This window comes from Ammospiza nelsoni, chromosome 10 (assembly GCF_027579445.1).
Source record: "Ammospiza nelsoni isolate bAmmNel1 chromosome 10, bAmmNel1.pri, whole genome shotgun sequence".
Lineage (NCBI taxonomy): Eukaryota > Metazoa > Chordata > Aves > Passeriformes > Passerellidae > Ammospiza > Ammospiza nelsoni.
Window position 1 is genome coordinate 26,519,057 of NC_080642.1, and position 21,664 is coordinate 26,540,720.

General features: G+C 53.3%; 1 pseudogene; it reads right to left on the reverse strand.

The window, feature by feature from the left end:
* LOC132077835 (zinc finger protein 208-like) overlaps positions 1 to 21,664 on the reverse strand; it is a 403,462-nt pseudogene that overhangs the window by 104,130 nt on the left and 277,668 nt on the right.

Genomic DNA, 21,664 nt, shown 5'->3' on the forward strand with positions numbered 1-21,664 from the left:
AAGTAGCGAGGGGATACTTTGTTTCAGCCGAAATGCCAATAAAAGTCTAAAATATCCAGAGTGTTGTAAGACTCCCTTCCTTGCCAGGCTGTAGCTGAGTGGACAGTCCCTTTCAGAAGCCCAAAGAACACAGTGAGGTAAGCAGCTTTGCTTACCTGAAGTGTGGAGTGTCCCTGGGAAGCTGCAAGACTTGCAGATAATGAACGCCAGGAGATGAGCTCCCATTCAGGACAACACTAGGAGGCAGATGTGCAATCCTTTCTGGGCCTCTTGTCTTGGAGATGTCAGGGTGATCAGCAGCAATCACCATTTGGTTCCCACCCTCCTCTCACTATGTCACCTATGGGATGGAATGGCATTGTCACAGCGGCATCTGGCCCTTCCTCCCTGCTTCTCTTTTCCCCCCTTTTCAGCTCAGAGCCCCAGGGACCATCTGGGCCAGCCTCATCCCCCACGGGTGTGTGCAACCACCAGGGAATCCTGCAGAGCCCCATTCCCACTCTGCTGCCTCCTTGGCCTTTTCCCACATTTGGGCCAGCCTGCTGTTGCCAGCTGTTGGGCACACACACACAGAGCATACCACACCTGTCAGGGAACAATTTGATGGAGGAGCCCCTGCTAACCACGGCTCAACAGCCCAACACATTTCCCACCCAGCTGTGGCTGCATTTGGACTCCATCTGCTGGGATACCCACTGTGAGGGACTGCTCAGGGCCTGGATGCTCCTTGAATGGTGTCCATGGGCCTGATTTCCACGCCTCCCCATTCCTCCTACCCCAAAGGGTGCCTCAGCCTTCTAAACACAATTGTTCTTACTCTAATGGCTTCCTGTGCTTTCCTTCATACTGTAAGCAGCAGTACACAGTTTTCATTGTCTTTATTCTAGAATTGATAAAAAGAAGTTGGAAGTGCTGCTAGATTTTTTCATTTAAAACTTGAAGCATCTGCAAAAAGTAGAGAAGCTTTCTGTGCAGCTTTTCAGTTAATTTGAAGTCTCCTTCGTCTTCACGCAGTTTCAGCATATCTGTTGATTTTCCTTTGCTGTCATCTTTTAAGCTTCATCACTTGTCTATTGATCTGTAAAAAAACCCTGTAAACCCAACACAAATTTACCATCCTTTGTATTTTTCCTCATCTGGAAAAGCTGAGACTACTGTGATCTTCTCCTGTGATCTAGACTTTGATTCCCATCTTGGCTCTGGCTAAGAGCAGAACAAATGGAATTTATTACCTGCTAGTAGATCTGCTAGCAAAGGTCACAGTTAGAGCTAAGCATGGTGCTTCTCTCCCTTTGTTAAATGCACATCTTTGTGTCTAGGCCTGGTAGTTTCCAGGAGCACCTGGAAGCTACTGCCAAGGACAAAAGTCTCACTCTTGCTGGTTTGGACACGGATTTTTTGGTAGGATTTTGATCTACATCTACAGTGACCTACAGGAACTGGATCTTTGACACAAAGTGCCTTTAGCAACATTTCAAAGCATAGTGGGCAATGAAGTCCAGATACTAATGAGTTGTGGTTTGTTTGAACCCTGTGTAACATATGGTACAATAGCCCAAAACATGTTATTTTTGAGTGTTTCAGGCATTTAAAATTTAGGCTTATTCTTGTCAACACTTTTCTTTCCTCCCTTCAGAAATCTGCATGCCCATGTACTAATTTCTTTCTCAGTTTGTCGATAAGTTACCTGTCAGACAATACTCGTTTCTTGACCCAGAGATGGGGCAGCTGTCACCATTAGGCCGGATGTGACATACACTTGTGATCAGGGTCCAAGAAGAAAAAAGATTTTTTATTCTGCGTGTTCTCCAGCTTATACACGTTTAACCAAGCGTGATCTTCAGTCCACCACTGGCCTTGGCTCGCAGGTGGCCATCAAGAGAGTGTCCCAGGAGTGCATCTCGGAGTGGGCATGGCTGGTAAGTGAGCGGGGCCAGCGGGAGGAGCCGGCGGGCCGTGCCGGGCGGGGCTGAGGCGAGGCCCGGCAGGGCAGCAGCCGGAACGCTGCGAGGGCAGCGAGCATGGAGTGAGCAGGGGCCACGCAGCGCCCCGGGCCCGGCCATGGCGAGCCGCGGCGGGGCCGGGCAGTGGCTGCCCGAGGCGCGGCGCAGCATCGGCCCCGCTGACGGCATCGTTGTCCCCCAGCAGCGCAAGGGCGCCCTTGTGCCCCTGGAGCCGGCGCTGCTGTGGAAGGTGTTGCGGCCTGGCTTCCGCGGTGTCGTGTGGCTCCTGGACTGGTTCGAGGTGCCCGAGGGCTTCGCGCTGCTCATGGAGCGTCCGCAGCGCTGTCAGCACCTCTGGTACTTCCTGCACGAGCGGCGGTTCCTGACGGAGCCCGTGGCGCGGGGGCTGCTCCGCCAGGTGCTGGAGGCCGTGCGGCGCTGCAGCAGCGCGGCGTCCTGCGCCACCACATCAAGGCCGAGAATGTCCTCGTCGACCTGGCCACGGGTGAGGCGAAACTCCTCGACTTCAGCTGCGGCACGATCCTCTACACCCAGATGTCAGGTGAGCCCAAAGCCAGGGCCCAGCAGGGCAGCAAAGTTCCCCTTTGTCTGGCAGAGGGGGAAGAGGGAGGGAAGGAAGGAGGGAGGGAAGGAGGGGGAATCCTTCTTCAGCCAGCTGCAGCCAAGTTGCTTTTTGGCAGGGCAGAGGCTGGCTGTTGTGGAACGGGAGCTGGCTGGGAGGGAGGGAGCAGCATGGGCCTGATGAGCTGCGCCTGTGTCCCCCATAGGAGCATCAGAGTACAGCCCACCGGAGTGGATCCTCTTTGGTTGCTACCATGGCCAGCCAGCCACCATCTGGTCCTGGGCATCCTGCTCTATGAGCTGGTCTGCGGGCACTTTCCTTTCCACACCAACGAGGACATTGTCCAGGGCCAGCTCTTCTTCCTGCCCTGGATGTCTCAAGGTGGGGATGTGCCTGCAAGGCACGAGGGGAAGAACAGGGTTGTGAGAGGCAGCTGGCACATAAGCATCCTACTCTTGCAGCTGGTGAGGAGTGGATCTCCTGGGCTTAGCTGAAGGAGGTGGCACCTGTGCCTCTCTGCTGGTGTCATCCACAAGAGAGGATCAATAGGAAGCTTTTGGGTGCAGCTCTGAGCACTCCTGGTGGCCTGGGCATTGTGGAATGTGGGAGAGCATGGACAGGAGCCTTGTCCCGCTGAGCGGTGGTTTCTGGTTTCTCTCCACAGAGTGGCAGCACCTAATCAGGTGGTGTTTCTGCATGGACCCCACAGACAGGCCATCACTGGAGGACCTTTTTGAGCATTCTTGGCTGCAGGAGCCCTGCCTGGCCCAGAAGACAGCAGAGATGCATCCCTGTGCACAGTAGGATCCAGGAGCCCAGCAAGTAGCACCGGCTCGCGTCTCGTGGCACTGGAAGTAAACCCCGGAGCGTTTCCCTGTGGCCGCGGCGCGGAGGAGAGAGCGCAGCTGAGGAGATGCTTCCGCTGGTCCCCGCAAGCTGTGGAGGGAGCGGCTCCATGCTGCCCGTCCCATTGGAGAAGTGGTGGCAGTGTGCTGAAGGTGCCACAGACTGGGAGAGGGGAAACATCCCCCTGCAGCTCAATGGCATCGTGATGTCCCCACAAGCCGAGGCACAACTGGCGTGTTCTTCTGGAGCACGACGTGAAGCTGGGAACACCATCCTGGATCTGGGAACACCATCCTGGAGCTGGCCGCCGGCAGGGCAGAGCCCATTGGCTTCGGCTGCGGCCCCTGCCTGGAGGACACGCTCTGCGCCCCAATGTAATCAAGGGGAGTCCCCAGCCGGCGCAGGGACGGGGGGATGCTGGTGCTTCCAGGCACAGCAGGGCTCAGCCTGGCCATGTGCCGGAGGTTCCCCACTCAGTGGCGCTGGGGAATATTAATTTTCCTGCCGGCCGCCGAGCTGCTTTTTGGCGGGACAGGGGACGGATGTTGTGGAAGGAGAGCCAGCTCCTGGCCTTGTTGACAGCTTCTGCCAGCCAGCCTGGCACGGGCTGAGGTGGGGGCAGCCAGCCTGACAAAAGCATCCATCCATGTGGATGGGAGGCAGCAGAGGGGGACGGGTTCTGAAGCTGTGCCCCAGCTGGTCTGCTCTGCCGCCCCTTGAGGAAGGGCTGCGTTTATGGGCAGGAAAGGTGGGGATTTTCCCCACCCGTGGACAGGTTTAATTCTCACATGGAGTGGTCAGACCCTCCACAGGGCCGTGAAATGGTGACAAGCTTTGTGCTTTGTTTCCAGGTCTCGTTTTGAATTGACTTTCGTGCTTTTGTTCTTTGTTTTTCCCAGGAGGATTACACCTGGTTCCCGGACCGGACGGGGGAGCGCCTGCAGCGTCCAGTGCCAGCACTACCCCAGGGGCCACGGTCTGCGGGGACAGCCCCTTCCAGAAGGACAAGGACCTGGTGCGGGATCGGCTCCTCTCCTGGCAGCAACTCTCCAGAGGTGGGCACCCGGCTCCACAGCTCAGCTGGCAGAATGGCACAGGGCAGGCGGCAGCGGGCACACGGGCATCCCGCTCTTGCAGCTGCTGAGGAGGTTGCTGTGCTGTGATTAAGCAGAGGAGGTGGAACATGGCCTGCCACGCTGCCCTTCTCTAAAAACAGAGAATGGGTCGGGAGGTTTGGGCTCTGAGCACAGCCAGCAGCCTGGCCCAGGCACAGCCATGGCAGGACAGGGGCACAGGAGCCTGCTGCGACTGACCGTGGGTCTCTGGTTTCTCTCCGCAGGCTGCCAGCACCTCATGCCATGGGAATGGCCCCACTCAGCCTGCCAGGCTGGGAGGGCTGGAGGGCGGCCGGTGTTCATTTGCTGTCAAAAATAAATTGGGATTTTTTTGTCATCGTCATTATTGGAGTGTTTCTTTCCTCCTTTTCCAAGTTTTTGGCCTCCTGTGATAAATGGATGTGATTTGTGCTAACAAAATTGTAATTATATAAATATTTTTGGAAAATAATTGGAAAGGTATATGTGATTAATGTTATGAAGCACATGGGTTTCTTTTAGATGATACATGTAGGAAACAGGATATGGGAGACTGGATGAACAAAAGTTAGGAAGACTCCCAAGTCAGAATTGACATCAAGACAAAGTTAAGACAACTCCCAGGACAGGATCGGCCGTGACATGAATAAAGTTGGGACAATTCCAGACAGGGAGTCTAGAATAGTGCTCTTATCTATAAAATAATAAGGCTTACTTGGAACACAGTGCTTACTTACATAACACAGGACTTGGGGCACGTGCACAACCTGCCAGGTTATTCAGAGGACAGCGAGGAAGACTGTTGGCCTTCCTCCAAGAAGAGAAGCAAAGAGCCAGAAGCCCCCTTAGCCACAGCGGAAGCATGCGCTGTGTGTGCTGTGGTGATGTAGATTTCAAGAACCGGAAATAGGAGGAGATTTACAGGAAAATATTAATGAATATGTATTAGCACACAGTATATAAGTTGTGTTGGGATCCTTTTGCCTTTTGCACATGAGGCAGGGTGGAAAGCCCTCCCCGTACCCCGATCGATGGGTTTTGCTTATGCTTCATCTGAACCACTGCCAAATTTCTTTTTGTAACTACTGGATGCTATTTGATCATATTATTTTATCTCAATTAAAACTGCTGCTAAATTGTAAGTTTGTGGTTTATTAGACATATGGGACCACATATATAAGATCAGGAATACGACTTAATAGTTTACAAAACCAAAATGAATATTATTCAGCTAAATTAACAAGGAATAGAAAAGCATTCGAGACTTAATTACAAAGGATAAAGTCACAGAAATTATGATACTTGATTAAATGAATATGTTTTTACTTAATGAGTTAATAGCTCAGTCTCCTCTGGCTTTTGATCTCCTCCCCAGAAGGGGTGCAGTTCTTTGATCTCCTCTCCATGGGGGGCACAGTCCTTAGGGTTTGGTCTAGGCTTTGGCATGGGGTGTTGTGTTTTGGATGATGATGACTGCCAAAAACCCCCATAAAATCTCTCCCGGAACCCCCATATTCACTCAAACCCCCTCAAACTTCCTCCCAACCACTTCAGGAAAAATTTTGGGTGGATTTTGGGGGGGGTTTGGGTACCTCATGCATGCCGAAGTGGGCGTAGGATTCAAACCCACTAAAAATTCCCCCCTAAAATTCCCCTAAAATCCCTCCAAATCTCCCCCAAACCCCCAGAGGATGGATTTGGAGGAAATTTTGGGTTAATTTTTGGTAATTTTGGGTCAATTCTGGGTGGATTTTGGGTGGTTTTGGTACCTCCCCGACACCAAATTTGGCATAGGATTCAAACCCAGACAAAATCTCCCTCAAATCTCCTCAAAACCCTCCAAATTCTCCCCCAAAATGTGGGGGTTCCCAGGAGGGGGCACCGCTGATCCAGGGCATCGAGGCGCTGCCTGCAATCATCTATAACCGCCCCTAAGCAGCCTCCAGGGCTTTACCCTCCATGAGCTGCAGCAGACTTGTCAGGAAAGGTGACAAGAGCCCGTGAAATGGTCCTTGTTGCAGGCAGATTAGCCACTTCAAAGCTCCCTCCCATGAAAAACAAAAAATCTTAAACTGTTCCTAAATGTGAAAAACATGTTCACTCTCCTGTGAAAATGTAAAAAGTTTAATAAAGGACAATGGGAGACCAGGACCATGGAGCAAAGGTTATCACAGCCGGGTGCATCTTGGCACTGGGGATCCCCCTGAAATACCTTTCCCCTTACATCAGCCTGTTGCATATTCATAGACCCTCATGCACAGCAAACTTTACCCCAAACTAGTTTACATGCTTCAAGAACGGTTTAGCATGGCTCTTCCTTGGATCTGCCTTTTTAGGGCATGCAGATTCCTTGGTTGTGGTTTTAGTCCATTCTTATCACCTCCAGTTTTTGGGCCTTGGTCCACTCTGCCTTCAGACGGGGAGTGCTGATAGTTGGCAGATCTGTACAGGTGTCCTCATCCTGCGTGCATTGGATGTTATCCCATTCAAGCAGGCAGTTTAACACAAGCAGCCATTTCACTAAGCTTAATTAATGACAGAAAACAAAACTATATCTTTACAACACAGTTACTTTAACATCACACATATAAAATCTATTTTAATATCTGTGAAAAGCCAATATTATAATACGTATCCATAAAAATAAACCTCTCGCTGAATGATGGTAGATGTCGGTCCCATGGCCCAGTCCCAGTACTGGGAATTTTGCTTCCCTTACTGGAAATTCCCCTCCTCATAAGCTTTCTAGTCCCATGTTTTTAAGGTCACTATCGTTATACACATATATTATAATATTGGCTTTTCAAAGATATTAAAATGTATTTTATATCTGTGTGTTAAAGTAACTGTTATTGTCTTGGTTTGAAAAGACAGGTGTCAGCTAAGGAAGGCAGGTTCCTCCCCTGGAATGGAAAATGTAAACCCCCTCCCTCTGAATTGTTGTAATTTTGAAATTAAGGGGCTCTCAAGCAAAGATATGGGAATAGGAATAACAGGTTTTATAAGGAAAAATTAAAAATACAAATGCTGTAGTACAAACAAACAAAACCACTGACAGAGTCAGAACAGTACCTGACACCTTGTGGGTCAGGGTATTGGCAGCAGTCACAGTCAATGGTGGCTGCAGCCCTCCTGCAGTGCCAGGTGTGGTTCTGTTGGAGCAGGGAGCCTGGAGAAGGGTGGAGTTTTCCTCTGAAGGTCCGGGCTGCTGCAGATGGGCTGGGGAATCTTCCGTCCTCTGGGAATCCAGTGGAGAACACAGCTGCTCCTCTGGCAATGCAGTGGGAAAAGGCTGATCCTCTGGGAATCCAGTGGGAAAAGGCTGATCCTCTGGGAATCCAGTGGGAAAAGGCTGCTGTGGTGTTCCAAACCTCAGATTCTATCCAGGTAGGAATGCTTGGCTCCTCCTCCTGGGCGGAGCATCACCTAATGGCAGGATGTCATTTTATCAGCCATGCAGGGACACTCAATGGCCCATTAACAGCAGATAATTAATAATTAATGGCCAGTCCATTATCAGAAGATATCTCCTGGAGGGAGGATTGGTTGTGGAAGAGATAAACTGCCCAATGAACAGAAGATAACTGCCCCACCTCTGACAGATGGCAAACAGAAAACACACTTATCTTGCAATCGAGGACCTGTCCTCACTGGCTGCCCCCATTCTCCAGAGTTCATGGTATCCAGGGAGGCCACAGCTGCTGATGTCGGGAACAAACAAGTTGGGTCTTGGTTTGAGAAAGCTCCAGAATCCATTTCTGACCCCCGACAGACAGAGCAAAGGCAGAGCCATGGGGTTTTTATAGGGTATCCCAGGGCTGGAGTTGGGGTTTGGGTCAAGGGAGGAGTTCTTAGCAACACAAGAAGGGTGAAATCAAATTCCTGCCTCTTAGACACAGAGCCACTCCACACAGAATGTGTCCCCAAGTCCTAAATTCCCCCTCAAACTCTTGATTAATGGAGGGACTTTGGACATCTTTGATCAATTTCATTCATTTAACCCTGTTTGGCTGCTTTTAAGAGATGAAGATGAAGCAGAGGAAAATTCAGGCCAAACGTAAAGGAGAAGCAGCCAGGTGTGTTCCCAACATGGATCACAGGAATGTGAGTGACCAGGGCTGTGCCCAAAGTGCCTCCTCCAGTGGGGGATGGAGCTGGAGCAGCGCACGAAGCTCCTCCCGCACTCGGGGCACTCGCAGGGCTTCCCTTACCGGTGGCTCCGTTGGTGCTTGTTCAAGTGAGAGCGCTGTGAGAAGCTCTTCCCACACTCCTCACACTTGTAGGGCCTCTCCCCAGTGTGATGCGCCGGTGGGTGATGAGGGTGCAGTTGTGCTTGAATCCCTTCCCGCAGTCGGGGCATTGGAAGGGCCTCTCCTCTCTGTGAATCCAATAGTGCTTGAGGAGATAGGTGCTGGTCTTAAACCTCTTCCTGCATTTATCACACTCGTAGGGCCTCTCCCCTGTGTGGATCTTTTGGTGGCGGATCAGCTGGGAATGCAGCCTGAAGCTCTTTCCACATTTCCCACACCTGTGCGACCGTTTTCCAGTGTGGATGTTCCGGTGCTGAATCAGGCTGGCGCTCTGTCTGAACCTCTTCCCACACTCCCCACACTCGTAGGGCCGTTCCCCAGTGTGGGTCCTCTGGTGCCTGATCAGGGTTGAGCTCCGACTGAAGCTCTTCCCACATTCCTCACACTCGTGGGGCCTCTCCCCACTATGGATTTGTCGGTGCATGACAAGATGGGAATTGTGCCTGAAGCCCTGCCCACAGTCGGGGCAGCGGAAGGGCCTCTCCTCTGTGTGCGTGCGCTGGTGCTGGAGGAGATCAGACCTGGACTTAAATCTCTTCCTGCACTGATCGCACTCGTAGGGCCGTTCCCCAGTGTGGGTCCTCTGATGCTGATTCAGCTCGGATCTCAAGCTAAACCTCTTCTCACACTCCTCACACTCATAGGGCCTTTCCCCAGTGTGGGTCCTCTGGTGCCTGATCAGGGTGAAGCTCCAGCTGAAGCTCTTCCCACATTCCTCACACTCGTAGGGCCTCTCCCCAGTGTGGACCACCTGGTGCCTCATCAGCTGGGATCTCAAGCTGAAGCTCTTCCCACATTCCTCACACTCATAGGGCCTCTCCCCGGTGTGGATTACCTGGTGCCGGATCACGCTGGAGCTCTGGCTGAAGCTCTTCCCACATTCCTCACGCTTATGGGGCCTCTCCCCAGTATGGGTTTGTTGGTGCATGACAAGATGGGACTTGTGCCTGAATCCCTTCCCACAGTCGGGGCAGTGGAAGGGCATCTCCTCCATGTGCGTGCGCTGGTGCTGGAGGAGATGGGAGCTGGTCTTAAATCTTTTCCTGCATTGATCACAATCGTAGGGCCGTTCCCCAGTGTGGGTCCTCTGGTGCTTGATCAGGTTGGAGCTCATCCGGAACCTCTTCCCACACTGCACACGTTTCTGGGGCTTCTCCCCATCATGGAGCTGCTCATGGAGCACCAGCTCCGAGCTCTGGCTCCATCTCTGGCCGCCTTCGCGGCCCAGGTTGGCTCTTTCCCCCTCAGATCCCCACCAGCTGCGTTTGCAGCCCTTCCTCGTGCGGCATCTCCAGGGCTTTTCCTCCGTGTTGGATTCCTGCGCTGTGGAGCCGCTCAAAACGGCCTCTTCCACCAGGTTCTGCCGCGGGCATTTGTCCTCCCTGCTCTCCATGCTCAGCTCCTGCTCTGGGGGAGGAAGGACAAGGACAGGATGGGATTTGCCTCCATACCACAGGCAAGGGCAAGGAGATCCCGCCAGGGCTGAGCTGCAGCCGGGGCCATGCTGGGCTAGGAGATGGAGCAGCACAGAGGGGAAAAGGGCACTGACTTCCTCCTCACCTGCATCAGTGTCCTGGGGCATATTCCTCTGCCTTGCAGCCTCCCAAGGGTTGGGAATGGGAAATCCTGGTTTGGGGAAAACAAGGGATGAGCACATTGAGTTTGAAGGTCCCTCTGCCCAAGTCCATCTCTAGGAGTCACTGGCAATCTGGGTGGCATAAAAACCTCCCAAACACCAAGATTCAGCCCTGGAAAAGCCTCCCAGGAGTTTCCTGTGCCTGGTCCCTCCTCTTTGGTGTTTGGGGGTTCCCCCTGTCCCAGCTGCTGGGGTCACGCTTGGATTGGGGGCCCCCATTCTCCTCGGTGCCTGCCCTGCTCAGGCTGCTGGCAGTCCCAGCAATGCCAAAAGCTCCCCCCTCTTCGCTCTCCCCATTTCGGGATGCCGGGGCTGTTTGAGCTCCTGGGCTCCCTTCTCCCCTCATTCTCTGCTCTGGGCTGCAGCGGCTCCAAGGAGTCCCCCCTGCCCCTCTCCAGGCTCTTGAGGCTCCCGCCAATGGCGGCGTTCCCCCTCTCTGGGCTCCCCACTTTGGGCTCCTGGGGGACACAGGGCTCTGCTCCTCCAGGCTGCCTCTGCCGGCACCGCCACTGGCACCCCCCGATGTTCCCCCGAGGGGCCTTTTCTGCTCAGCCTTGGACTGCTTCATTCTCCAAACATCCCCCCAAAAACCCAACCCAGGGACCCCCCGGGATATCTGGGCTGAGCTCCCTCCCCCTCCCCGCTCACCTGCTCGATGGTGAGGGGGGGGTGATGATCCCACAGGTGGGGGCTGCGAATTCAGGGGAGGAATGACCGCGTGGTTTTCTTCTTTCCTTGATTCTCCTTTGTCCCTCCTCTTCCTCCCTCTCCTCTTCCATCCCTCCTCCCCCCTAATCCCGCCACCCCCTCCATCCCTGCCCTTCCCTTCCTCCTCCTCCTCCTCCAGCAGCAGTCACACTCTCGGTGCCCTGTTCCCGCAGCCCTCGAAGCACTCGGCAGGAGCGGGGATGGAGCTGGGACAGGTCGGGATGGGCAGCGCAGGGCTCTCGGCTGCTGCCAGCCGCTGCGGGCGGGGGGAACCCGGCCCAGGCCAAAGGAGAGGCAAACTGGGGGCTGCACATCCAAACTGGGCCTTGCTGGGGACCCTGCCTGGCCACTGCCAGCCCTTGGGGCTCCTCTCGGCACATCCGCCGGGGGGGAGCGCACCAGGGCTGGGGGATCCCAGCAGTGGCAGCACTGGGACTGGTTTCTACTGGGAGTGACTGGGAATGACTGTGAGCATGCTGAGGGACACTGGGATATACCTGGAGTGTCTGTTAACCATACTCGGATGACTGGAACCACACTGGGAACAGGTGGGACCATGCTGGGGAGAACTGGGACACCATGCTGGGGGTACCTGGGAGCGAGTGGGAATGACTGGATGTACACTGGGGACAACTGGGCATGACTGGGACCATGCTGGCAGGGATTGGGATCATCTATGGAGTACCTGGCACTATACTGGAACAACTGGGATCACACTGGGAGGAACAGGGAGTGACTGGAACCTTGCTGGGGGCTACTGGGATCACAGTAGGAGGAGCTGGCCAATGCTGGGAGTGACTGGCATCATACTGGATCATACTGGCAGCCACTGGGACTGCACTGAGGGTGACTGGGAGTGGCTGTGAGCAACTGGCATCAGGCTGGAAGCAACTCAGGGCAGCTGGGAATGACTGGGAACATGCTGGGAGCAACTGGGATACACTGAAACCACAAAGGGGGTAAATGGCAGCAACTGGAGCCACACTGGATGATCATGGGAGCAGCTGTGCCCATGCTGGGATCCTACTGGGATCCTATGGGAAATGGCTGGGATCATACTGGGAGTGACTGGGAAGGTGCTGGTTCTGACTAGAACCATACTGGAAGTGACTGGGAGCAACTGGGCCCACACTGGGAGTGCCAGGGAGTCACTCTGAGCATGACTGCAATAACGCTGGGAGTATCTGGGACTGACTGGGGTCATACTGGGGGTGACTGGAACCATACTGGGAGTGACTGGGAGTGGCTGTGAGCAACTGGAATCATGCTGAAAGCAACTGGGGGGAACTGGGAGTGACTGGGAGCATGCTGGGGCTGACTGGGATATACTGGGGGAGACTGGGAATCACTGGGATCATACTGGAGGCTCCTGGGGTAATCCTGGCATTGACAGGGAGCAACTGGGATCATAATGGGGGCCACTGGCATCATACTGGGAGTGACTGGGATCATCCAAGAAGTGAGTGGAACCATACTGGGAGTGACTACTGCTCCTGCTGGGGTCATCCTGGGAGCCACTGGGATCACACTTTGGGCAACTGCCAGAAACTGGGATCATGCTGGAGGCAACTGGGAGGAACTGGAAAAGACTGGGATCATTCTGATCTAACTAGAACTGTACCAGGCCAACTGGGATATGCTGAGACTGTCTGTGACCATACTGGGGGGACTGGAAGCACACAGGGAACAGCTGGGACCATGCTGGGGGCAACTGGGAGTGAGTTGGACCTCGGTGAGAGGGACTGGGACTATTCTAGGGACAACTGGGACCATGCTGCGAGGAACTGGGAACAAGTGGAACTACTCTGGCAGCAACTGGGATCATACTGGTTTGACAGTGGGAGCAGTTGGATCCATGCTGGGTGAGACTGGGATCACACTGAGGATGACTGGAGTCATACAGGGATTAACTGGGAATGGCTGTGAGCAACTGGAATCATGCTGAAAGCAACTGAGGGGAACTGAGAGTGACTGGAAGCATGCTGGGGAGGACTGGGATATACTGGGAGAGACTGGGAATCACTGGGATTATATTGGAGGCTCCTGGGGTCATGCTGGCATTGACAGGGAGCAGCTGGGATCATACTGGGGGCCACTGGCATCCGACTGGGAGTGAGTGGAGTTACACTGCAAGTGACCGGGATCATACTGGGAGTAACTGGGATCATACTGGGACTGACTGGGATCATACTGGGAGTTACTGGGATCATACTGGGAGTAGCTACAATCGGACTGGGATTGTAGGGGGTGTGATTAGTCCCTGTCTGGGGGGTGCTGGGAGCTGCCAGGCGTATGCTGGGAGCCGAATGCGCAGCCACTGAGGAACTGGGAGCAACTGGGAATGGCAGGATGCAGCTGCAGCAGCGGCAGCTCCCCGGTGGCCCCGTGCCAGTGCCGCTCGTGGTGCCGGCTCTGGCTGTGCCGAGATCCCGCTGGAAGGGGATCCCAGCCAGGGACCCCATGGACACCAACTGGGGGAAGCCCGGGCCGGGCTCCGACAGCGCCACGGGCAGAGAACGCAGGGACAGGAGAACTGGGGGGACACCGAGATTTGGGGGCTGGGGGGCACGGGGGAACCAAAGGGAGAGCTGGGCAAGCAGGGAATGGGGTTTGGGGGTTCCAGGACTGAGAAAAGGGGAGGCTGCAGTGGGTAGAGGGGGCACGGGCTGGGCTAAGGGGGTTCCTGCATGCAGGAAAGGGAGCTCCAAGGATCCCTGGTGTCCCCATTCCCAGCAAAAGGTGGGAAAACCCGGGATGGCCGGGAATAAGGGTCCCAGGTGTCCTCGGTGTTAAGGAAAGGAGGGGCTGGGGGCTGGGAAAGGCAGGAACTGGGGTCCAGGGGGTCTCTGCGGGAAGGAAAAGGGGGCTCTAGGGGCTGGGAGAGGCGAGATGGCCGGGAAGGGGGTGCGGGGTGGATCCCATGCCCGGGAATGGGGGTGCGGGCGTTGTTGGTGCCGGATCAGGGGGTGCAGGGTGGATCCCCTGCCCAGGAATGGGGGTGCGGGGGTTGTTGGTGCCGGATCAGGGGGTGCAGGGTGGATCCCCTGCCCAGGAATGGGGGTGCGGGCGTTGTTGGTGCCGGATCAGGGGGTGCAGGGTGGATCCCATGCCCAGGAATGGGGGTGCGGGGGTTGTTGGTGCCGGATCAGGGGGTGCAGGGTGGATCCCATGCCCAGGAATGGGGGTGCGGGGGTTGCTGGTGCTGGATCAGGGGGTGCAGGGTGGATCCCATGCCCGGGAATGGGGACTCGAGGGGATCCCGGTGCCCAGGAATGGGGGTTCAGGAACCCCCGGTGCTCCGGGATGGGCGATCAGAGCGTCCCGGTACTGGGGATCCCCCTCAGCTCTCGCCGCCCCCCGGGCCCCAGGAGCGCCCCCAGCGCTAGAGCTATCGTGCCGCTCCTCCTCACTCCCAGTGTGATCCCAGTATGGTCCCAGTAGAACTCAGTCACCCGCGAGCTGCTCTCAGGATGATCCCAGTACAGCCCAGTCACTCCCACTGCTGCCATCCCCCCACCCCTCGCCCCGTTCCGACCTGACCCGGCTCCATCCCCGCTCCTCACGCCGGCTGCGAGGGCTCCGGGACTGGACGAGGAGGAGGGAGGAAGAGGCGGAGCGGCAGCAGGAAGCGGCGGGAGCACAGGACGGCCGGAATCATGCGGCTCCAGCGCTGCCTGAACTCTGGAACCCAAGAGCATCGCCCCCCATCCCGCAGGTGCCCCCTCTCTGGGCTCCCCACTTTGGGCTCCTGGGGGACACAGGGCTCTGCTCCTCCAGGCTACCTCTGCCGGCAGCCGCCACCGGCACCCCTCGATGTCCCCCCGAGGGGCCTTTTCTGCTCAGCCTTGGACTGCTTCATTCTCCAAACATCCCCCCAAAAACCCAACCCAGGGACCCCCCGGGATATCTGGGCTGAGCTCCCCCCCCCCCCAATCGCCGCTCGCCTGCGCTTTGTGAGGGGCGATGATCCCACGGGTGGGGGCTGAGAATTCAAGGAAGGCACGACTGAGTGCTTCTTTCTCCTTTCCTCGATGCTCCTTTGTCCCTCCTCTTCCTCCCTCTCCTCTTCCATCCCTCTTCCCCCCTAACCCCGCCTCCTTCTCCCCCTCCAACCCTGCCCTTCCCTCCCTCCTCCTCCTCCCCCAGCAGCAGCCACACCTTCGGTGCCCCGTTCCCGCAGCCCTCGCAGCCCGTGGCAGGAGCGGGGACAGGTCGGGATGGGCAGCGCAGGGCTCTCGGCTGCTCCCAGCCGCTGCGGGCGGGGGGAGCCCGGCCCGGGCCAAAGGAGAGGCAAACTGGGCAAACTGGGGGCCTTGCTGGGGACCCTGCCTGGCCACTGCCAGCCCTTGGGGCTCCTCTCGGCACATCCGCCGGGGGGGAACGCACACAGGGCTGGGGGATCCCAGCAGAGGCAGCACTGCCAGGGACTGGGCTGGACTGGGATCGTACTGGGAGTGACTTGAGCTGTACTGAGTTTGTACTGACATCATACTAGGATCGTACTGGGATTGTACTGGGTTTGTGTTGATATTATACTGGGAACATACTGGGAGTGGCTGGGATTGTACTGTGTTTGTACTGACATCATACTCGGATCGTACTGCCATTGCAGGCCAGCGTGTGATCGCACTGATGGACACTGGGATCATACTGGGATCATACTGGGAGTGAGCAGGAGCCTGCGGGGAGCAATTGAGACCATGTTAGCGGCAAATGGGATACACTGGGAGTGACTGGGATTATACTGAGGATGACTGGGAGTAGCTGTGAGCAAGTGGGGACATGATAGGAGCAACTGGGAGGAAGTGGGAGTGACTGGGTGCATGCTGCAGGTGATTGGAAACTGCTGAACTTCAACTGGGATCATGCTGGAGGTGACTGGGATCATACTGGCAGTGAGTGCCACTACACTGAGGCTGACTCTGAGTGCTTGTAAACAAATGGGATCATACTGGAAAGAACTGGAAAGATGCTGGAGGGAACTGGGGTACACTGGGAGATACTGGGAGTGACGGGAAGGAAAGTGAGGGTGAAAGAGAGCAACTGGAACCATGTGGAGCACAACTGGTTCATACTGGCAGGGACTGGGAGCACACTGGGATCATCTTTGGATCATACTGGGAGGGACTGGACTAATACTGGGAGTAACTGAAAGTGACTGGGAACACACCCTGCACATCATCCCCCATACTGGGCCTGACTGGGAGCATGCTGGCAGCAAATGGCATCATACTGGGACTGACTGGGTTGATCCAGGAAGCAACTGGAACCATGCTGGAGGCAGCTGGGACCTTACTGGGAGAGACTGGAAGCAACTGGGATTACACTGGGACCACACTGGGAGGGCTGGCATGTGACTGGGATCAAACTGGAGCTTACTGGGATCATATTGTGGCTGAAAGGGAGCAACTGGGATCACACTTTGGGCTACTGGGAGCAACTGAGAGAAACTGGGACGATGCTGCAAGCAAACTGGAGAAACTGGGAAGGACTGGATGCATGCTGGAGGCAACTGGGATATACTGGGCATGACTGGGGGATCATATTGGGATAACTAACACCTTACTGGGGCCACTGGCAGTGCCTGGAAATGACTACAGACATGCTGGGTACTACTGGGATATACTGGGAGTGTCTGTAACCATACTGGGGGGACTGGAACCACACTGGGAACAACTGGGACCATGCTGGGGGCAACTGGGAGTGAGTGGGACCATGCTGGGAGGGACTGGGACCGTATGGGGAGTAACTGGGACTAGAGCAGGGGCAACTGGGTTCAACTGGGACCATACTGGGAGTGTCTGTAACAACAGGGAGTGATGGAAGCACATTGGGAACAGCTGCGTCCATGCTGGGAGCAACTGGGATCACACTGGGGGCACTGGCATCAGACTGGGAGTGACTGGGAGCAACTGGGATTAGACTGCAGGTGATTTGGGTCATACTGGGACTGGCTACACTCATACTGGGATTATACTGGGTGTGAATGGAACCTGACTGGGGGTTACTGGGAGCTACTGGGCCCGTGTTGGGAGGAAAATGTGACACACTGGGAGCAACTGGGATCGGCTGGAAGGTACTGGAACCATGCTGAGAGGACTGAGACTACAACTGGGATCATACTGGGAGCAACTGGGACCACCCTTTGAGCAACAGATAGAAACTGGGATTGTGCTAGAGGAAACTGGGAGTGACTGGGGAAGACTGGGATCATTCTGAGGTAACTAAAACATACTGGGAGTGTCTCTAACCATACTGGGGGGACTGGAACCACACTGGGAACAGCTGGGATCACGCTGGGAGTAACTGGCACGATGCTGGGGGAAACTGAATCTACCCTGGAGGCAACTGGACACAACTGGGACCCTGCTGGGAGGGACTGGGACTAATCTTGGAACAACTGGGATCATAATGGGAGGAACTGGGCACATCTGGAATTATGCTGGGAGCAGCTGGGATCACACTGGGATCACAGTGAGAGCAGCTGAATCCATACTGGGTTACACTGGGATCTCGTTGAGAGCGACTGGAATCATACTGGGATTGACTGGGAGTGGCTGGTTTTGTGGATTTTGGGGGGTTTGGATTTTGGGGGGCTTTATTGGCATTTTGAGGGGGAGTTTTTCTGGAAGTGTTTGGGGTTTTATTGAAATTTTTGTGGCTGTTTTTGAATTTTGGGGGTTTTACTGGGATTTTGTTAGGATTTTTTGGGATTCTCAGAAATTCTGGAGGTTTTATTGGGATTTTCAGGAGACTCTGTGGGCATTTTATTGGCATTGTGGGGGCATTCAGTGGGATTCACTGGGGATTTGGGGTTTTTTGGGACTTTTGGTGGGATTTTTTGGGTGTTGCCAGAATTTCTTTGGATCTTGGGGGAAGATTTTGTGGGACATTTTATGGTTTTGGGGACATTTTTGGGGGATTTGCAGAGTTTAATCAGGATTTTTGGGATGATTAGGATTTCAAGAGATTTTTGGGCTTTTATTGGGATTCTAGGGTGTTTTAATGGAGTTTTGAGAGATTTAATTGGGATTCAGTGGGCTTTATTGGGACTTTTGGGGCTTTTAAGGAGATTTTGGTGCCTCTGAGCCTGTCCCCACACCCAGGGAATGCCTCAAAGCCCCCCTAGAATTCCACTAAAATGCCACAAAATCCCCAATAAGTATAAAAAAACCCTCAAAAACCCCAGAGAATCTCTAAAAATCCCAGTGGAACTCACGCAAATTAAAAAAAAAAATCCCAAAAATTTCAATAAATTCCCCCCCAAGAAAACCCCAAAACCCCAACAAAACACCCCAAATCAACAAAACCCCCCCAAAATCACGTAACCATCCCAAAACCCAATAATTCTCCTCCAAAAACCCCAATAATTCTCCCCAAACTCCCAACAAAATCCCCTAATGCTCTAAAAAGCCACTCTGAAATCCCCAAAACCCCTCTCAAAACCCCGAAATCCCCACAAATGCCCCCAGAACCCCCCAGGCTCAGTGGGGCCGTCCTGGATCAGGGGGCACCGGCCGGTGGAACAGCAGACACTTCAGGCGGCCCTCGGAGCTCTTTGGGGAGGGGGCACCATGGGAGACAGGGGCTGGGAGGGCTGGTGCGAACGAGTGGGGGAACGAACGGGAATGGATGAGGTAATTTGTTCTCAGCTCTATACTTTCCCCGTTTTGCTTTTATTGCCTTTCAAAAGTGTTATTTTATTACAGCCTCCCACCTCCCCAGCATGTGGTATACTCTTTTTCTTCTGGATTAAACGGGTTTTACAAATAAATCCAGAGTTTAACAAATCTAAACTTCTGCTTGGATACTTGGAAATGGTCGACGAGCTAACTCACGACCTTCTCATATTGTTTTTCTTATCACCCTTTTATTTATCTTTTGGCAAATTATACATGTTTCAGGTACTTGTTTTTCTACTCTAAAAGTCTCAGTGCACCCATAGTTCTTTAAAAAAATGAACACACAAAGCCTGAGTATCCCACCGGGCTTTTTTTGATACATGTCCTCTATTATTCCCTAGTGAGCGTTTTATTATCTAATTGTCTTCCATCAAGGTGTTTCAATTTCCCCGATTCATATTGTTCGCCACCTATCTTGTTTTAATTCCCTTTTTTTGCTTCTCTAAACTTTGGAATTTCCAATTTTTCTTAATTTGGAGTAAATATTAACTCTTTCAGCTCTATTTTCTGCTGCATCTTTAGCTTCCTGATCTGCCAAATTATTTCTTCTTATTTCTGGGTCTTTACCTTTTGGTGTCCTTTAATATGTAGTATTGCTATCTCCCTTAGGTAGTTTTAATGCCTCTAAAACCTCGAAAATAAGTTTCTCATGTACTAATCTTTTTCTTCTTTAATTAAGTAATCTCCCTTTTTAAATTTTTCTTAAGGTATGTGCTACTCTAAAGGCATGCCTTGAATCAATATATAACTCCTTTCTTTTGTGTTAAATTTTCTAATGCTCTTTTTAAGTATATAATTCACAAGTTTGCATGTTTTTTCTCATCAACTTCTGCATACCCTGTATTTTGCAAGGAGTTGTATTTCTGTTTGTTAACATAACTCCCAAAGTGCTATCTTGGGGTAATTCTGTTGGTAATTTTTTTCCTGTTTTTCTTTTCCTGTATTCACATTACTGGATTTCTGTCTCATTTTTCAATATTCTATCTATTCGTCCCCTGCTTCCGTTTTTCACTTTTTACTAACAACTTAAATACCACTTTTCTTTCAGCTACTTACACCCAAAACCCCTTTTTCTCACACTGCTTTTCAATACAATCCACCTCCCTCCAAGGAGATATGGTAAGGCTTAAAATGCACAATCGACATTACCTATACTTTCATTCGTCTCCATTCACTCACTTTTATTTCTCATTCACTTTCACACATTCCTTCACACTCTCAAGACACAAAGTGGATCCTTATTGCTAGAAAATCACAGGTCCTTGTGGCCCCCTCTTTCGCTTTGGGGGTTACCTCCAGGTCTCAGTGTCACCAGGCCCCCTAGAAGGGCCCTGACTCTGGCTGCCTCTGGTGTCCGTTCCCCTGTGAGGCTGTCTGCGTGTCTTTCACACTCTTCAGCTACGGCCCCTCACACGCCCAGGGAACGCTAGCCTGGTTCGCAGGTCACTCACTCCTCTTCAGCCCAGAAGCCCCCACCCAGCCGGGAGCTACAGCCTGGTGTGCAGGTCACTCACTCCTCTTTCCGCTGCCTCCCCCTTCCCACCCGCCCGGGAAGTTGAGGCTGACTCTGTGGGTGTCTCACTCTCACACACCACAAAACAGCAATAAGGTACCTTTTACCTTCACATCACCTATTACAAGTTTAGGTGTTACTGGCCAGTCCCGGTGCTATTGGATATCCCTCAACCCAGCTGTGTTATCCAAACGCAAATGCTCTTGGGCAAGTTTTCCCTCAATCCTGCCGTGTTGTCCAACCCCAGATGCTCTCGGGTAATTTTCCTTCAGTCCTGTCGTGTTGTCCAACCCCAGATGCTCTTGGGTATTTTTCCCTCAATCCAGCTGTGTTGTTCAACCCCAGATGCTCTTGGGCATTTTCTGTCCCTCAACCCAGAGGTGTGGTACAACTACAGATGCTCTTGGGCATTTAATTTGTTTTGCTGTGTTGTCCAACCCTGGATGTTCTTGGGCAATTTTTTATCCCTCAATCCGGCTGTGTTGTTCAACCCTGGATCTTGTTAGGCAAAATTTTCATCCCTCAATCTAGCTGTGTTGTCCCACCCTGAGTGTTCTTGGGCATATCCTCAGTCCGACAGAATTCTGCTCAACCCTGCTCTTGGATGCTCTTGGAATATAAATCCCTCAACCCAGCAGGTTTTAGGGGCCCCTCCTGTCCTGTTTCCTAGTGGATTGGGCTACGAAGCCTTGCTCCCCACCTCCGAGGGGTCCAACCCCTCCCTGAGACCCAGTCCCAGCTACCCCGGGGGATTCTTTCACTCTCTTATCAATTGCTTCGTCTCTTTACTGGCCGCTTTTCTCGCAAAAATATGGAAACACAGCATGGGAGACTCCGCACTCACTGTGCAGGTCTGGGACAACCAGCCCTCCCTCATTCACACACATTCATCCCCCCATGCCTGCCCCCCCGAGAAATACTTATCAATCCTTTTTCCTTCCCGGGTTATTCGTGTGCACTACTAGTCTTAGGGGCTAATTACCGCGGTTGTAGGGAGCCTTTTTCCCTTTTATTTGTTTTATTGTCTCCTTTTGTCCACAGGTCGTAACCTGCGTCTGTCCGTCACTTCAGGGGAAGCAGAGCGAGGCTGCCAAAGAGGGCAGGGCGCGCCTTCCCCACTCTGACTCTCCTAAAGCACCGGCAGCGAGGTGTTAGCAACCATCCTCTGCTACCAAATTGTGAAAAACGCCAATCACTTGTTTTTAAAATTTTTAAAGTTTAATAGCAATAAGATGGTTATATAGTAACACAATTAGAGTAATAACAATTTGGACAAATTGAATTAAGACAATATGAGACAAGAAAAACAAAGAGTTACGGATGTCCGGGTACCTTTTTCTGGGCATCAT